The sequence below is a fragment of the Rattus norvegicus genome, chromosome 9 (assembly GCF_036323735.1).
Source record: "Rattus norvegicus strain BN/NHsdMcwi chromosome 9, GRCr8, whole genome shotgun sequence".
Lineage (NCBI taxonomy): Eukaryota > Metazoa > Chordata > Mammalia > Rodentia > Muridae > Rattus > Rattus norvegicus.
In genome coordinates, this window is record NC_086027.1 from 77,432,819 (window position 1) to 77,451,456 (window position 18,638).

Sequence of the window (18,638 nt, forward strand, 5' to 3'; positions counted from 1 at the left end):
TCATATTATATTGGAGAAATCCAGTAATATTAAATATAAATTGTTCTTATAATTTGAAACAAGAAGAGTGAAGTCTATTCCAGATAAATTTGAAGTGTAATATAATGAAGCATGTAAGAAAAGATTAAGTAGCAATTGCTAGCATCAAATGTAACTTCTTTCAAAATTAATTAGTACTAACCTTAGTAGACTAATTTCTGAGTTAGAAATTAAGGATAGGCATTATTATTTTGAAAGCATGAAGAACTAGGGGGCTTATTTGTTAATGGGAGAGAAAACTACCACAGCAGGACAAACTCATTTCTTTTTCCTGTTGAACCCAAATAGATTACATTGTCCAGTGTCCGTAGTGATTAAGAGGTTGAAGGGAGTATGGTTTGGACATTGTATGTGAGGCAGAAATGACAGACTCTGCCTCGGTTCATTTTCTATGGAACCTAACAGCCTCTTTCCTAATGATAACCCCAAGGTGATGCTCCTCTCATACTTCAGTACCACATGTTAATTCCCCATGGAATTTTTACACATCAAGATATAATGTGAATAATATCCCTCCCATTAATGAATCATATCTGAAACCGTATATATGTCTCAACATTCTCCATTTCCCTGTTCCTTTTATAAATGGAATAATTCCTTTCCATAATTTCCTACCGTAGTTAATAACTCTTCTGGAGTGTCGCACACATGCACGCACGCAGGCACGCACGCACATAATAAGCAAGAGAAAAACAGTTAAGCAAAAAAAAAAAAAGAAAAATAAAAGCATAGAAAATAACTTGTACTATAAGCTGTAGTCTGTCAGTTTATCCCACGGTATACCCTTCTGTTCCCACATATTGATTTGCAAATGTCCATTGCAATGGGTCATAGGTTTGTGGCAAGGTCTCTGGCCTCTGTGACATCATCAATATTGGATTCTCACGGGGACCTCTAGTAGTAATCCTGCTATTGCTCTGAGTCATGTAGATACTGCAGTTTGGAACTGGCAGGACCTTTCATATGCCCCAACAGTTCATAAACAATGTAGATTTCGGGGTGAGCCCAGCTCTCTCTTATCAGCATCACCCCAGCTCATTCTCCATTTAGGCTACTCAACAGCTGCCACTGGCAGGACAGGATGCAGGACAGGACGTATGGGCAGCTCTCCCGCTCCCTCGTCCTATGGCCGACGCACCAGCACCCATGCCTATCGGACCAGCTCCACTGTGCTGCCCAGTCTAGGGGTGGGGCTCACTACCCCAAGTACTGCAGCCTGTGAGAGGGGTAGCATGACTGGGGGCCAGCTCTTCTGAGGACCACATGTGGAGAGAAGTGAAGCAGGGGTTCACACCATCTCTCTCTCTCTCTCTCTCTCTCTCTCTCTCTCTCTCTCTCTCTCTCTCTCTCTCTCTCTCCCTCTCTCTCTTTCTCTCCCTCTCTCCCTCCCTCCCTCTCTCTCCCTCTCTCCCTCCTTCCCTCCCCCTCTTTCCCTCCCCCATCCTTCCTCCCTCCCTCCCTCTCCATCTCACAGCAGATGAGAGACAAGTACTCATTCCCATGATCTCACCGTCGAAACCCAGCGTACCTGTGCTGCCTCCATAGGACCAGCTCTACTGTCTGCCTAGGTGATGAGCTGACGTGCAGGTGCAGGGCCTTGTCTCTAGAGCTAAATGGTTTTTATATTTTTTTAATTCTTGCCAATTAGAAGTGACTTTCTGGGACAAAATTATTGAATGAATCTGTTGTATCTCTCCTTCTCCTTTCGCCATTGATTTCCCAAGAACAGTTAGTTCTGTTTCTCTGGTTCATTCTTCACTTAGTTAAAAGACAAAACCCAACAAAGACGCTCTCAGTCCCTGACCCATTCCACTAGGCACTCATTTAACCTGCTCTCCTCTTCTGGCATCCTCTCCTCAACGATGGCGCATCTCAGTTTATCTACTGGAACCTTCCTCTCTTCCTTTGCCTTCAGTCACAACCTATATGCTCTTCACAAACGCACAACTTTTAGCACCAGATACACCCCTAGTGTACTAAGTGTGTACAACATTTCATTTGAATGTAAGAACAACTTTCTGAAGAGAACAAATTCCTTTCAACTCATTAGCCTTCTCAGGCTAATAAAGTCAGACATTAACTCCTCATCGTCTTCTCTATCTGAGCTCCATAACCATTCTGAAGCTTGGAATGAAGTTGTGTTCCACTTCCTTCCCCGCACCACAACTGTCCACTCAGCCAATGCTTTCCCCTCAATATACACAGAGGTCAGCTTCAAAGGCGCTCTCAGGGCTCTGTTCTGGACAGAAATGTCCTTGTGCCTCCTCATTTGTTTTAAACTTCAGTTGGCTTCTCATTTTTCTCTCTTCTCCAAGAGTCCATTATCCAATTTTGAGGTTAGTTTCATAATGACATGTCTCAAGTGGATCTTTTTAAAATGATAAGTGAATATTATCACATTTCTGATATATATGTATAAATTCATATAATACATGTGAATACATATATATTAAATTTAATCAAAATTTTCAAAGTATAAAAAATGAATTCAGTACTTCTACGCTTTGTTAATGAGGTATGGACTTGGATATTCTTTCCAATCTTTTAGAGCTTTTTTTAAGCATGAATAACATGGCAATAACTTATTTGCATTACAATTTCATGATAGCTTTTATATCTATTGATTTGGCCTTGTTTACAGAGCACACATAATTTTCTTCTTTATTCTGATTGCCAACCCACTAGAACACTACTTGGGAGTGAAGAATACTCTCAGTAATTATTCTTCACTAATATATACTTCATATGTAACAATTATGTTAATAACATAAAACTTCAAGTGAATGGTAAACTGCAAAATATATTGTGCTGAACAAACATTTTCAGTGTTTGAAGTTTCTGTATTGCTAAAAAAAATAAGCCCATAAGTTTGCTCTCACAAAGCAAAGTGAGAACCTAAGTAAAAATATTCATTCATAGTTTTACAGTGTGCTCTGTTACAGTCTTAGATAAAAAATGTATGCCTACAAATGTTTCAGAGTTCATATTCTTTCATAAAAGAAGGATATAATTATTTCATGTTAAAGAGTTATAAATGAGTCATGCAGGATGATAGATATTCACAGGTATTTAGGTAGGCAGGAATATAAATAGAATATTTAACCTTGTTTTACCTTAAATGATATGTATAACGGATTATTCATCTGAGTCTAGAAAACAAGGCATTGTATATTATTTTTAAAATCCAGGGTTAAATATTACTTATAATTTGAAAAATAAATATCATAATCAAAGAAGTATTCTGACAAAATGGTATTTTTTTTCTTCAAAGTTAAACACAAGGCGACTCTTTCTTGACACTGTGCCAGCCTAAGGAGAAATGAGTTAAATGTTTCCTTTTACCTGTGGAACCCAGTGGGCCCTTTAAAATACCCTGCTTGTGTTCCTATTGAGAAACAGAAAGGGAATGAATCTGTGTGTGGGGCAAGGTGGAAAGGGTCTGAGAGGAGCAGGAGAGGTAATACAGTTACCAGTACATTTAGTAAGAAAAATCTATTTGTAATAAATGGAAAAAATGTAGAAAAAAATTTATCAACGTAACATTATCTTCTCCTTCGAACCACATAAAATTTTGCTTTCAGCCAATTTTAGACTTTGAGTTTTGACATAGGATATTTGTACATATTTCAGTTGTATGACAATCCAGTACATATAAAAATGTATAATTATGAAGTATGCTATTAAACCTTTTTTCTGTTTTCAATTTTCATTCCTCTTATATCTAGGAAATTTTGCTTCCAGATTTTCTTTATTGTGCAGATTTTTATTCCCCCTTTCTCTACCTCTTCCTACATTTCTTTATTTTCCCGTGTCCCCTTTCTTTACCCCACATATTTACTATTTTTATTGCTACCCTAAATTACACTGAGCTTTATATCTAGCTCTTTGTTACTTCTGTTGTTTCTCTATATTGTCTCCAGTGGTACTGTAATTGATTTTAATAAATTTCCAGTGTATTTTCATGAATTTAGAGGATTGTTTATATTTTCATCATCGAAAATACACTTTTATCGGGAGAAGTCATATGGAAACCTCTAAAGAGTTACCAGTGGCTTGTAAATGTCTGAAAATATTTATGTGCCAAATTTTATTTCTAGTCTCCTTTCTACCAAATAAGATCATTGCCTTTTAAACCAAATTGTATCATTATTTTGTTAATGTGATATTGTTGGCCACCTCTTTTCTAATTTAAAGTTTTATCTGGTAGACTACAACCATACAATAATAAGAAAGTGCATAAGGAAGATGCCACATAACTGCCACGAACCTGCTATGCCCTCTGATTTTCTTACGGACAGAGCTATTATGCACCATTACCTGGAGTTCAGTGCCAAAACAGAAAGCAAGGAGGCACAGTGGATACAAATTTTCCTCCAGTGTCTGGACATTATAAATGTAAGTTACTATGTATCTGACAAAAGTAATCTGCACAGAAGTATTTCTAAAGCTATTTACCTGACATCTATTCAAAGGGCATTTCTTGTACTTAAATTGAAATGGCCACAGACATTTTCTATCCTTTCATGGCATAGTGACTTTAAATCCATTACTTGCTTTAGAAAGAAAACTAGTAGACTCTTTTGTAATTCTCAAAGTGAGCAGCTACCCAGCATTCTTAGGATCATTAAATAAAAACATAAGAAGGAAAGAAAATCTATAATGAGTATATGTTTCTCTTTTAATGGAGTAGAATTGCTAATGGCTTTTGTTGTGGTTACATCCTGTAGTCAGTCACTTGTGTCCAAATGGCATTCCAGTCATTGAAGGTATGAGACCTACTGACCTTAAAGTACAACAGTTCACAATTGTATTTATAGACCAGTATTAGCCCAACTCTCTAGTTTGCCTTTCCCACATGTTACTTGCATTTCTTTTTAAAGATTTTGACCACTGTCAGTCCACTAGAGACATATCATCCACATGAACCTTCAGTGTACCTGCACAGATGTCATTTTAGGCCATGAGGATTTAGGTAATAATGTGTCCTATCGTGATATTTTTGTTTATCAATAATGAGAACTATAATCACAAAGCATTTATTCTCCCTTTTAGTTGTTTAGTTGTTAGGAAGACTGTAGAATTCATGTTTTAAATTTTCTGAAGCTATTTTTACTTTTCCCATTTTGTAGATAACATTAGAGCCTGAGAAAAGTAGCATTTATTATATTTCAGTTTCAAAATTGTCTCTTAAGTTCAGATAATGCATCTATCAGTAATATTTTGTATCACATTTATTATGTCTTTCTAATAATAGTTGATGTAAAGAGCATGTTAGCAGACATTATGAAGCTAATTTCTAAGCAATTTCAGAATTTCCAATTTATGCTTTCTTGCCCGATAGACTTATAAAGTCGCATGGCTTTTCCCTTTGCATCATCCAATTTGGAAAATTATTTACATTATTGTTTATGTGAGTTGTAGAGCTTATAATCAAATAACCAACCATTTTCTAATTTGACTTAAGACCCACTCCACAAGATGCAACCCACTCCTGACAGTGCCTGAGAACCAGAGAGTAGATAGCCCAGAGACCTAGAGTAAAATCAAATATTATTTCCTCTGCCATGCCTCCAAAAAGAGCAATAAAATTACTTTTAATGACATTCTGCTATACAGCTCAGTGGCTTCCTCAGTCATCACCAGAGCAGCCTCCTTCTGCAACAGATGGGAACAGAAAAAAGACATTCACGGATGAACTTTATGAGAATGAGACAGTGAGATACTTTAGAACACTTAACTTCCAATGGCTTGTCTCTATCAAATCTCTCCACTTAGAACTCAGGAAACCCCAAGGAAGAGAAACCAGGAAGAGGCAGAAAGAATAAAGGACACCGAGGAAACAAAGCACTCTAAATCAACGTAATCAATGCTCATATGGACTTACAGAGACTGAGATGGTAAGCACAGTGCCTGCACGGGTCTGCATCAGCCATATTATGGCTTCAGTATAGTATTTTCATGAAATTCTAATGTGAGAACAACTGCGTATCTTTCTCTGGTGCCTTCTCTTGGAACAAATTTTAAGGAAGAATCTTAAACTAGATCCCTCCTTGCTGTAGATCCTCAATAAATCAGAACCAAAGGAAACCAACTATTGTCAATCCAATATATTAATCTTTATTGAAAAGTCAAATTATATACTTTTGGCAAAAGGTTACTGAAATTGGGGTACCATTAAAATGAGTTTAATAAAAGTGAAGAAATTACACTTTATTTCAAGTAAGCTTGTTTAGCTGTCCTGATGCAACCTGAGTCCACGTTCCATACCACTGCTTCATGAGCGCACGAGTTGTTCTACACCTGTTATCACAGAAACGCCAGCCTTGCCCATGGTAAGCTAAGACCTCGGATTCCCATCACAAGCAATGTTCCAAATATAAACACACATGAGTGTCCTCAACTGTAAAGTGATCCTATTTAAAAAGGGGACCTTCAAAAAAAAAATAAACGGCTCTTTTCTTCTCAGCTAGGAATTTTCCTCATGCTAGCTGGGGTTTCTGAGAAGAGCAGCACACAGCCCAGTTGTTCCCCTCTTAAAATAGCGCAGGTCGAACATTTAATCTGTCTGTTGCCCTCTTAGATTCTAAAACTCTAAATACTATTTTTCGTTATCACAGAGGGAGAGAGAGAGAGAGAGAGAGAGAGAGAGAGAGAGAGAGAGAGAGAGACCGAGAGAGAGAGAGAGAGACAGAGAGAGAGACAGAGAGAGACAGACAGACAGAGAGACAGAGACCGAGAGAGACAGGGAGAGACAGAGACAGAGAAGGAGATAGAGACAGAGAGCTTAATCATTTTGAATTTCTCATAATGTAATACAAATCACATGAAAGCAAAAAAAAATGCTTTTTACAGTGAGAAACCTAGAAGGAAAAAAAAAACGTGTTTTCAGGTATTGAAAATAGGAATATCAGACTGGTCAAATAAAAAAAAATAACATTGCATTAAAATATAGCCCTTCAAAGTAACTCTGTTTTAAGTAGCTACACTTTAGGAACAGATTTAGAGACTATATTGACGGATAATTATATTTCTAATTCTGGTGCTATATTTAGCCATTTACTGAGGCTCAGCAGAGGACGTGAACTCAGCACTTAGAATAACCGGGCATCTGGAGAGCTGTCACATGCTCCCTGTTTGTAAGTAACCTACTTTATTTACTAGATACGAGCAGGGCCTCCTCTCACACATAGAGACACTCATCTGCTGAAGGCAGGTCAGCAGAGTGCTCTACACACAGAGGAAAATCAGGAGTTTATTGTCTTCTTCCATTATATATTAGTGATTAAATGGAGGCATATTTTCAAGATATAATCTCGAATGTGAACTGGAATGGCTACATAATGAGCATACTTTATGTTAAGTAAGTTCCTTCATGTTTAGCACATTTACCGTGTTTAGAGCGAAGAAAACCACATATTGAAATCAGTGAGCTCAGCGTGATTGTGTGTTTCCATAGGATAGCGTGTTTCATCTTGAAGTCAATTTGGATTAGTTGCTAGCTCATCGAGGCAAGCATGTGCATGTGACGATGAACTGCAGCGAATCATCTCCTAACAGAGTAGAAGGGCTATGGCTTTCCTTCTATAGTCCCAGAGCACAGGCCTCATTCGCTTTCTGCTAGTGTTCTAACCTCCCGTATGTCCCTTAGCTATTGAGAAACTCCTGTATTGGCTTTTGCTGTCCTTAGAGATTGCGTTCAGTGAATGCAGTATGTGTGTGTGTGTGTGTGTGTGTGTGTGTGTGTGTGTGTGTGTGTGTGTGTGTGTGTGTGTGTGTGTCCCTTATGGAAACCTGACAGGTGTGTGGTGTTTCTCTGCGCATGTGCCGATCCTGGCAGGCGCAGCCGGAGACCTGCTGCTCGAACTCTCAGAAGTCACCTGAAGGAGTGCTCCAAATGCCTCTGGGCAAGAATCATCCACTTGGGGAAAAAAAAAAAAACAAACCTCCTCTCCTCTGCTGACGAATGAAGGATAACTATGCCGTGACTGTGTTTACTGCCATTGCCATCTCACACCTCACGCACGGTTGTCTCATTTTCAGATGCCATCTGTAGCATCTCCAGCACCGTCACCTCAGAAGCTGAGGCACCATATAGAACTGAAGTACTTACTACTGTGTACACATCTGGCACTTTTAGAATTGTTGAAGGAAATTGACAGTCTAATACTGTTTTCCTGCTTTTTATCGTCCTTGATATTAAAACTCCAATTGACATTGGGACTAGTTAATGTAGAAATCAGGGGAGAGAAAATGGGTGTGGGGTGGGGTGTTTATTTTGCTTTTACAACATTACAGCTAAAGCACTCAATTTATTGTATTTCTCTCTCTTTCGCTCTCTCCCTCTTTTACAAAAATGAATTTTGTACAGGGTTGTGTAGGTATGAATTATTGTGGAAAATAATAATTTGGTCTTGTTGAAAATGATGCAATGTCTTATATTTATCTTTAATGCCTTTTAAACATTTGGGGGTTCACTATAATGTATGTGTGGGAGATTTATCTTGACTGCCAAACTTTACAGTCTCTGTAATTCATACACATGGTGATACGTCCTCACTGACTTTTGCTACTTATTTCACATCCTGTGATTAGCTTAAATACCTAATGATTTCATTCATGATTTAATTAATGCTTTTTTTCTTATGAACTTTATTAGTCTGGGAAAGGGGTGACAAGAAGCTCCGGTCTTCGGTCAACAACTGTTTACCAATGGTTCAGTTTCTTCTTTCTTTACTTCTCCAAATATACTTTGGTCAGCTATTCTACTACCGTATTAAAGTGAGGAATTAAGATTTAATAAAGTTTCAAATGAAGAATTTATTTCTATATAATGTCATACTGTTTCTGACTATAAATATTATGAATTTAGGGTCAATGTGATGGCTAAGCAGGTTGATAGTTGTTGGCAAACCTGAAGCCTATGTCTGAGCAAGCGAGCCCTGCTACACACACACACACACACACACACACACACACACATGCACACACACGCACACACACACGCACACACTACACTCATATACACATGCAGAGACGCACAGAATAATATATATATATGTACGTATAAATTAAGAATAACAGAAAAATATTATTAAAAACAAGCTAGAGAATATTACTTAGCATTTTGGTCAGAATATAGAAAATATTAAGTCAGTCTTATTATCCATGTATCCTATTGTGTTACAAAATTGTCACTGTGTATTGAAATGGTTTAGATTAACTGTTTTCCTTCCTTTGTCCACACATGCCTCTCCTTTCATTTTTACTGTCTTCCCTCTGTCTTCTTTCATTGTTCATTCAAATAATTTAAAATAAAACTTTCTGTCATATATTCCTATTTTTATGCTATCCACTCCATAATCAGTTTTGAGTATTCAAGAACAAAACACACAAACAAAAAAGTGTTGTCATTCATAGCTTTACACGTTACTACCTCAATCATGAAACATACACATATTCATATTGTAGGCAATTCATAGGACTGAACCTGGGGCGTCTCATACTCTAAGCAAGAGCTCCTTCATTAAGCTCTTTCCCAAGCCATCATCATTAGCTTTAATATCAGTAATTTATAACCATGCGATTAATGGCAACATGGAAAAATAAAGTTCATATTGTTTTAGAATAGATAATGAAATATGTGGCTCTGCAGTCCTTATGTTCAACATTAACCAAATTTAATTAGTTTCACTTAATCCTTAAAAGACAAAGTACAAAATAGAGTATAAATAAAATTAATTAAATGAACTACAACAGAAATCTCACTTTAAGACAAAGAGCAGTGGAAAACCATACACACTTGCTTCAAACTTTGCATCCTCAGTTTATACCTAGATGTGTAGTTGGCTCTCTGAATTCCTTACATGTACTTCAGTCAGACATGGTTCTTATTGACATGGCTATTCAAGAAATACATCATTTATTGACTGCATTTCAAAAGACAAACTTAACAAATAAACATATTTGATTTCTTTGTTGTTATTAATTTATTTCTTAAACAATATATTGTTCCTTTTAATTGTTAGTTGTACATATTACACAAATTAAGAAAAAATAATTACTAATTTGATTTAAACCCTCTTGTCCCTTATGAGCAACAGTAAGGCTGGAATGTCAAGCCCAAAAGAAACTTGGGAGAAAGCAGGTGGTGGAGACACCTGCCTTTAATTCCAGGCTTAAGAGGAAGAGGCAGGTAGTTCTGAGTTTGAGGATAGCAAACCGACAGAGTGAGTTCCAGGGCACCCAGGGTTATAAAAAGAATCTCTGATTCAAAGTGAAGGGAAAAAGAAAGAGACAGGAAGGATAGATGGTTGGAAGGGAGGAAGGAAGGAAGGATTGAGAGAAGGAAGAAAGAAAGAGAAAAGGAAAAGAAAAAGGAAGAACCTCAGGATAAATGGCCATGCTGGTCGCCAGGCTCACTCTACAACAGGGGCTCCTCTCAGCTCTTTTCACCCAGCTCCCCACAACTAAATTTCCCCAGTTAATGAGCTTCTCTCCCTCCAGCTTCTCATTCCCTGTCATTTAGGACTTTCACCATCTTGGTACTCCTGAGCTCCTCTGTTCCGTCCTCCTTTCTTACCCTCCTCACCTCCCTCTCTCTCGTGGTCTTCTTCTATCTACCAGCTCCGTTTATTCTACGATTTAATCTTCTTGCTCTGATATTGTCTGGATGACTCAGACTATACATTCAATGTTGTCTACAATAAAAATCTTCCCCTCAACCAAAAGACTGTCCAAGCTTTACAATATAGCAAAAATAAATAAAAATGAATCAATTAATTAATTAAAATAAATTCTAGAAACCTGTTTCTACAGACTTTATTTTATTATCCCAAACAGATTTCAATCTGGTCAAACTCAATATAACTTGAAAGTTAATAAATCAAATAACTAAATAAAATATTATATGAAGATCGTTCTAAAATGCTGTTATCTTTAAAGATCAAAGGATGTTAGGGTCAGCCAATAATGTCAAAAGCAATTTTTTTTAAATATCCCAGGAAATATGCACTAACAATGCTGTTTATTGGGTTCTAAATTGGGGTAGGTGCATGCTTAACACATACAAACAGTACACGTCAACCTACAGGTATTCTCTCTTGAAGACAATCCAGACAAAAACCCATAAGAGGAACCTCGAGTGTAATGAGTTCATAATGGACTTAAATGCTAGCTCTCCATCTCGTTGTCACTGTCGCTTCTTAGCCATCCAAGTGTCTAAGGAATACATAACCAGATGCTGAGACAGAGATCCACAGGGAAACCACTGCCTCTAAAACACTTATGCCCTTTGTTCTCACCTTCCTACTATTTCATGCCTTAGTTTTTCATATAGTGAAATACAAACACTGCTTAGCACAATGGACTCCTTCTAATTTTGTATATAAACATGATTTATGCCTAGAAATTACTTAGCATAGTACCTGCTGCACTGTTAGTATTAAATAATTGCTAATCACTATTTTATTTTTTAGCAAGTTTGTGGAGAAGTATAAAGCAAAACTGATTCATTTTATCAGAATTCTCAGTTGAATTCTAAACTGTCTATTTTCTACTATATTTTCTAGCTATTCACCACATTTGCTAACGAGGACTCTATGGAGGGACCCATGGCTCCGGCCGCATGTATAACAGAGGATGGCATTTTCTGGCATCAATAGGAGAAGCCCTTGGCCCTGTGAAGGCTCTTTTCCCCAGGGTAGGGGAATGCCAGGGCATTGAGGTGTGAGTGGGTGGATGGGAGTGGGAGCGTCCTCACAGAAGCAGGGGGAGCAGATAGGGAAAAGGGGAGAGGGCAAAGGGGACATGTCTATGTTTGTGTTATACACTTTTACATGCTATGTAAGGTGTTACATACACTTTTGCATACTATATAAGGATAAGAAATAAAAATCACTATTTGATTTTGTTCATACAGCAATTTGAAAGAAGAAAACCATGGAAATGGAGAGGCGAGGGTGTTGACCACGGGAAATCAGAGACTCCTCAGAGAATGAGGAAGAATGCTGAGTGAAATGAATGGTTCCATCTTTGAAAAATAGCATCTGGCTCCTGTGTGAAGATAATATCATTGCAGGCAAGATCAGAATAGAGAGACGAATCTGAAGGCTGGTTTCCTAATACAGCTATGATATTAGAAACAGGGGCAAGAGTGGTAGAAGATGGGAAAAGGGACATGGGAATCGAGATCCATTTAAAGAAAGTGCTGGCAAGCTTTGGTTATTGAAGCAAGGTGCAGAAAATGGAGATTTGAAAGTAAGAGACTGAAAAAAAATGTTTTGATGTAAGATACGAAAGTAGAATTCTAGATAATTGTAACAATTTTATCACGAGTAAATCACATTAGAGCTCACATTTCCAGAACTGGAGTGAAATTCTGGCAGAACACATAAAGGGGAATTATGAAGACCTCCAGTTTGGGACATATTGTATGCATAATGCAGGTGCATTTTGGGTACAATATGACCTAGTCTTAAATATCACTCTTCTGCTGTCTTTCAACTGGCATGTTCCCTAAACTCTCTTGAAGTTTCGCATGGCTATATAACTGGTTATAGCTTCAGGAATCTGGGAGACAAAGATGCACCTGAGGCCAGTATGTGCCCACAAGAGAGTTACAGAGAGCTTTTTTGTGCTTGACCTGACCCCTAGGTATCTAGGTTAACAAAACTGCCCTGCAAACCTCGATCAGACCAAAGATGGAGACTAAGTGACACAGGCTCACACCACTGTAGTTTGGCATGCTTGTTGAGCAGCCTGTCTTTTGCCTTCACTAAATATAACTTCTAACAAAACGTGATTGACTCTGCAGCTGAGGCTTAGCCAAAAGACAGTCTGGGAATTCTTGGCATGAAGCTGGTGTTTTGATGGTTAATGACTGGAGGAACTACTGATATCTGTTGATTTTTTTCACATTTACTAGTTTATTATAAAATAGTAAACTTGAATATTGTTTCTTTTAAATGTAATAAATAGGATTGTGGTTTTAGTTTAACACTGGAATGGCATTGTATCAAAGATCAATGGGGAAGAGTGTGATAATGCTGTTTTTTTTTATTGGATTTGTTTTAAATTACATTTCAAATGTTATTCCCTTTCCCAGTTTCCTGGAGATGAGCCCCCTATCCCATTCCACTCCCCTTCTTCTATAAGGATGCTCCCCTCCCCTTCCGCCCTCTTCCCACCCCACCTCCGACTACACTGGGGGTTCCAAATAATGCTGTTTGATGCAACGATATTTATTTTAAGTCAATTTTTATCTTCGTTATTGGTGTATCTTTCAAAACACATAGAATGCCCCAACTCTGCATGGTTTTATAAAGCACTACAATTCAGAAATGAAGTCACCTGTCATGTCCTTAGCATTTTCAAGGTTGTGTTTTAGTTTTCTTCCTGGATGTTTCCTTCTTATTAAGAAGGTAGTACTTTGGGATGTTTGTTTAGTGTCTATAACTCATTCCCACCAACTTTATAAGGAATTCGAAAAGCTGAAATATATTTATCTTTACTTCTCTCCAGTAGTGGTTTTACAGAAAGTTTTGCCTTTTTCAAATATCAGTGTCTTCCACACAAGATACAGATAGTGTTAAAGTTTACCCATCTTGCCATTGCGAATTTTATTCTTATGCCTCAACACACAATCAATGGTTAATGGCACCTTGGCCATTAGCCTGAATAAACATTTCAGGAAATCATAATTACAACGACACTTTGCCTTAGAATATACGTTATGCAATTAGTTAATTTTTCTTGGTATTAATGTATCTTTCAAAACCCTGCTACCTTGGGAGTATAAACAGAACACTCCATTGGTTCATTTTCCTCCTGTGGCAACAAGCACCATAATGAAGAAATATTAAATAGATTTTCTCCTTGTTATTATACTTGGGATTTGAAATCTATTGAGGAAGTTTTGCTCACCAAACCTTATTTAATAAAGACCTTCAATAACGCACTGTGGGGGAAAATCAATATAATTAAATAAAATCTAAGATGTAGCTTATTATATATCAACATGTGTGAACCGAGTGTGTATGAATACATTTTATTGAACCATGAATCTGAACATGAACAGAATCAGGTTGTTCCTGGATTCGCCTGGCATTTTATGAAAGCTATTATTCTTATCTGACATTATTGCCGCATAACAGACCATAGTGACATTTGGTTACATTCCGTTTTATTATTACTTTGTAGCAAATTGTTCTTACTGATAAGTGATGAAAATGCAGAGGCAATTGTAGCAGCTTTCCAGCAGCCATTCGTCTTTCCCTGTGCTGTGATGTCTACAACCACCCAGATAACACTGCTCTGTTCTTTTTATTCAGATCACAGTAGAATAATTGTAGGAGCAGGAGATAGCTAGTGTACATAAAATCCATTCAAGACTATATGTCTAACCTAAAGATGCATGCTTTAACTACCTTCCTATCTATAACTTGAAAACGACCCAAGTGTAAAATATTCAACAAGTATAAGGTTTGAACATTCATAAGTAACTTAAAAACATGTAATATTTTTATATTGAGCATTAATAGTTATACAAACTTGTTTTGTGATCATGCAAGAAATATGTACCAGCTGTTAACAGAGTACATCATTTGTATCAAATTGTAGTGTAAATATTTCACAGAATACAGAAATTCAACAGTATTTTTGTCTCATACACATAATTCCTTTAATATTTTTACTTTTGTATGGTATGTGTGAGTGTGTATATGTTTATATATCTATGTATGAGTTTTTGCATTAATGTTTATAATTATTATTCTTCTTACTACTATAAAGGAGGCAATAAAAATTAAGCACTAGAAGGAAAGTTTAGAGTCTATCCTAATGAATATACTTTTAAAATTATAGATGAATTGTTTATAAATTAATTTTACCAAATATAAGTAGATCTATTCACAGATACCTTAAGTTTTTATTCTAATTTCGATAAGGTTTTAATGATTTTGTACTTAATTAAAGCTTATGACACAATATTGTGAGTCCTTATAATTTGTTAAAAATTTCCAATTATATATATTAATAATAATAGCACTGACTATTCATAACTAAAACTTATCACATGAGGGAAAGTCTCCATTTATTATGTCAAGCCTTTTCCGTCTCAAAGAAATTTCCTTTATTAAAAGCAATGTCACTGGATTTTTACCTTTCATCCATAGTGGGCAAAGCAGACTAGTACCACTAACATGGGATGATTCAGTGGGAATAGCCATCAACCTCGTTTGAGAACATCACAGCATGAATGTTAGTGTTCATGCTACAAAAATACATTCGTTTTTCTAAATAGTTTTTGATGGCTTGCTTTTAGTTGGAAATAACACTACAGCTTATATAGGTAAGGTGGACAGCTGTCTATGATTCGCAAATAGTACACTATCCAATAATTTAAAACAGAAAGTTAATTTGAAGTCTCAAAATTTGTCAGAACTTACTTTTACTCTCTCGGAAACGGTCGTACACCTAAATTTGACCATTGTGCATAAGCTTGTTAATGTTTTTGTAAAAGATTTTGAATATCAACACTTAATTAAATTACTTACTGGTGCCAATGAAAATGCCACGTAACCTTAGAATCAAAACAGATGGCTAAAGACACGATAGGTAGCAGGAAACAGTTAAAGGTCTTACTTCATTGTTTGTCTCTGTCATCCACAATTACTGCTCCTGAGGTGCTTATACACAATGGCTACATCTACAATACAGTCCTGCATCCAAGATGTTAGAGAGGGTGGGGCAGGAGGCTGAAGAATATTAGAGCTGCAGGAGAAGGACGTTGGCTGTGAGATTGGATGTCTGTGGAAAAATAAAGAAGCTCTCCCCATAAAAATGCAGCAATTTGGCCGCTTAACAAGACAGAAAGAATAAAACCATAAGTAATCCCCATTACATAGAAAAATCTCACGGCTCCAACTTCTGTATATGAAGAACTTCACTCTTTCTTCATAGATAATTAATGCACGAATATTACTATCAATTTCTTTTTTATTTCATTATTTTGATTCCTGCTTCCTATAGGCATTGAATCAACTGTTAATATGAGCACTTCAAAATTTTATTTTTATACTGGATTAAATGTTTGTTATTAAATAGTATATGCCAGATAAACAGAATTGGTAGAGATTTACCTATAAATGTACTATCATTTAAGAACGTTCATGAATGAAATGCATGTCCACTGAAATTTATCAATTATTTGTGCATGCCTATGAATTAACTGTTGTTTTTAAACCTTTCTATCTTAAGTAGTAATCAAATTGATAGTAATGTTGATATTAAATTTCGTTCTTCAGTATTTTGAAAAACTATCTAAGACTTGTCTAAAGTGCTTTAAGACATTCACTTATTAGCTTGCAATGCTCAAGGGTTTTTAACCTAAAATGTGAAGAAGTTTTAAACAAGGTGTTAGTAGTAAACTGAAATCTTGACACATTATTTCATTATATAATTCCATTCATTAATTATTTAAATGCAATCAAATTATCATCTTAGACAATCTTCACTAATTTTAAATGTCTTAGGTGATAAATTTCTCAATTCAAAATAAACAAGTTTTATGCCAATAGATAAAAAATACTAAGGCTCATATCAATATTCCATATTAGTCTATTGATTTTATATAAGAATAAAATTAATTATCATATACTTAAAAGTAAAACCAATATGATCTTGTTTTTTGAGGAAGTCGTTAGCAGTAGTAGAGTGTAAATCAAATATCAGCCATAGTATGTGGAAAGGTATTTTATTCAGATTAAATTCACATGAATTTGTTAGTCAATTTGTAGACTAATATGAAAATATCATTGAATATTTAAAGCATCTATGTATTTGAGAAGACTCACAAATATTTGACAAGGACACTAAAAATACATATTCTGTTTTTAAAGTGATGATAATAAATTTACACTTTTTTCATAAAATTTATAAAATATAGGCTAGTCATAGGAACTAGAATAATTTATTTGTGTTAATATTTAAGGGCTGCCAAAACCTGCTTATGAAATAACATGACCCAAAGTTAGGAGGCTTGGAGATGTGATTTCTGCTAGTGCCTCTAAGGAAGTGTATAGAATTGGATGAGGACTGTCCTGGACTAGCAGGAAAATTGTATAGGCAAAAATCTTTTAAAAGTATTCTTTGTGGACAGATCTGGATATAATCTTAATAAAACTGAGCTAAAGTGTTCTCAGAGGATATGGTATTTAAGGAGGAGTTTGTAAAATGAACATATTTTCTACGTATGTTCCCCTTTCCTAAGTGAGAATTGCTATTAAATCTAATGTGGAGTAGATTTATAATAATATCAGAAAACTACTTCTTATTATCTGTAAAAGTAACATTATTTCTTTCTGTATATAGAGATTGATTATTTCACAGAACAATCGTGGTTTTCTGTGCTTTGAGAATATAGATCGGGGCTAATTTTCCTTAGCTTTGGAGAATTTATGCAACAGAGAAAGGAACAGAATAAAACAATAGACCAATATTGCTCATGCTTAGCAGGAGCCCCAAGCACTGTTAGAGATTTCTAACACAAACCTGGATGGCAAAGACAGCAGAGGAAGAAACAGAGCTTGGGTGTCAGTAACTAATTTCCCTCATGTCAACTCCTAACAGAGCAGGAGTTTGAACTCAAGATAATGTTGACATATTCTTTTTGTTCTAAAGCACAGTCATTTCTGAAGCATGTCCAACTTGCTTTAGACATTGTAACAGGACATTGTCATCTGCAAAGTTCACAGCTGAGAATTCTGCAATTTGATTTACAGAAATGCCATGAAAAGTCACAATATTTCTGTGTTCAGACTCTCCACAATTGTCCAGAAGTAGTGTGTTAGGTATGACTGTAGGCCTTTAATTTATAAACAAATCACTTATTTACAGACACAGGATGAAAAAATAACGGGCAGGATAGTGTCTCAAGGGGTAATATGTGTATTTGCTACACAATTAGGAGAATTTGAGTTCAGATTCTCAGTACTCATAGAGAAAACTGGTGTGGTCATTGCCATCTTGAGTACCAGACAGGAAGGACTTGATGCCAGCTAGCCTATTTGTAAAATAGTGATCTCCAGGTTTAGCCAGAGACCATGTCTCAATGGAATAGGGTGGAAACCAACATGTTTTAAGTGTTAACAGAAAACAATACTCGATATCCTCCTCTCAACTCATCAGGCATACCATTGAGTGCTCTTAATCATCCATGTCTAGCACACAAACATACATTATACATGACATAGTGACATACATGCATCTAAATACATATATCCCCCAAATGGGCCCACGTATACATAAGGCTGGAACAAAGAAGGAAATATAAGAAATCTAAATAAAGGACAACAGAAATAAGGTGACTTAATCAAATTTCAGTTGATATGTGATTGTGCTGAAGGGTTTATAGGTTCAGACTGAAAAACAAAAGGCACTGTAGGTGCAGAACCTAAACTTTCATTTTAGTCACACTATAACTGACTGAGACAGTGATGTTAAATACTAGCTAGTGAGGTAAGAAATTCAAGACTTTCCTTCATAAGCCAATTGGAGAATGATTTAAAAGAGAAAATGAGGCTCCAGAGTCACGTGGAAATGAA

General features: G+C 36.2%; 1 protein-coding gene and 1 long non-coding RNA gene across 6 annotated transcripts in view; one reads left to right on the plus strand and one right to left on the minus strand.

Annotated features, from left to right (window-relative positions):
* Erbb4 (erb-b2 receptor tyrosine kinase 4) overlaps positions 1-18,638 on the minus strand; it is a 1,072,248-nt gene that overhangs the window by 459,433 nt on the left and 594,177 nt on the right. The window lies entirely within an intron of this gene.
* Positions 961-12,393, plus strand: LOC120094804 (uncharacterized). The gene is made up of 6 exons (XR_005489503.2): positions 961-1,626; positions 4,247-4,434; positions 5,815-5,936; positions 7,092-7,175; positions 11,607-11,737; positions 11,957-12,393. It is a non-coding gene; the product is annotated as an uncharacterized LOC120094804 (long non-coding RNA).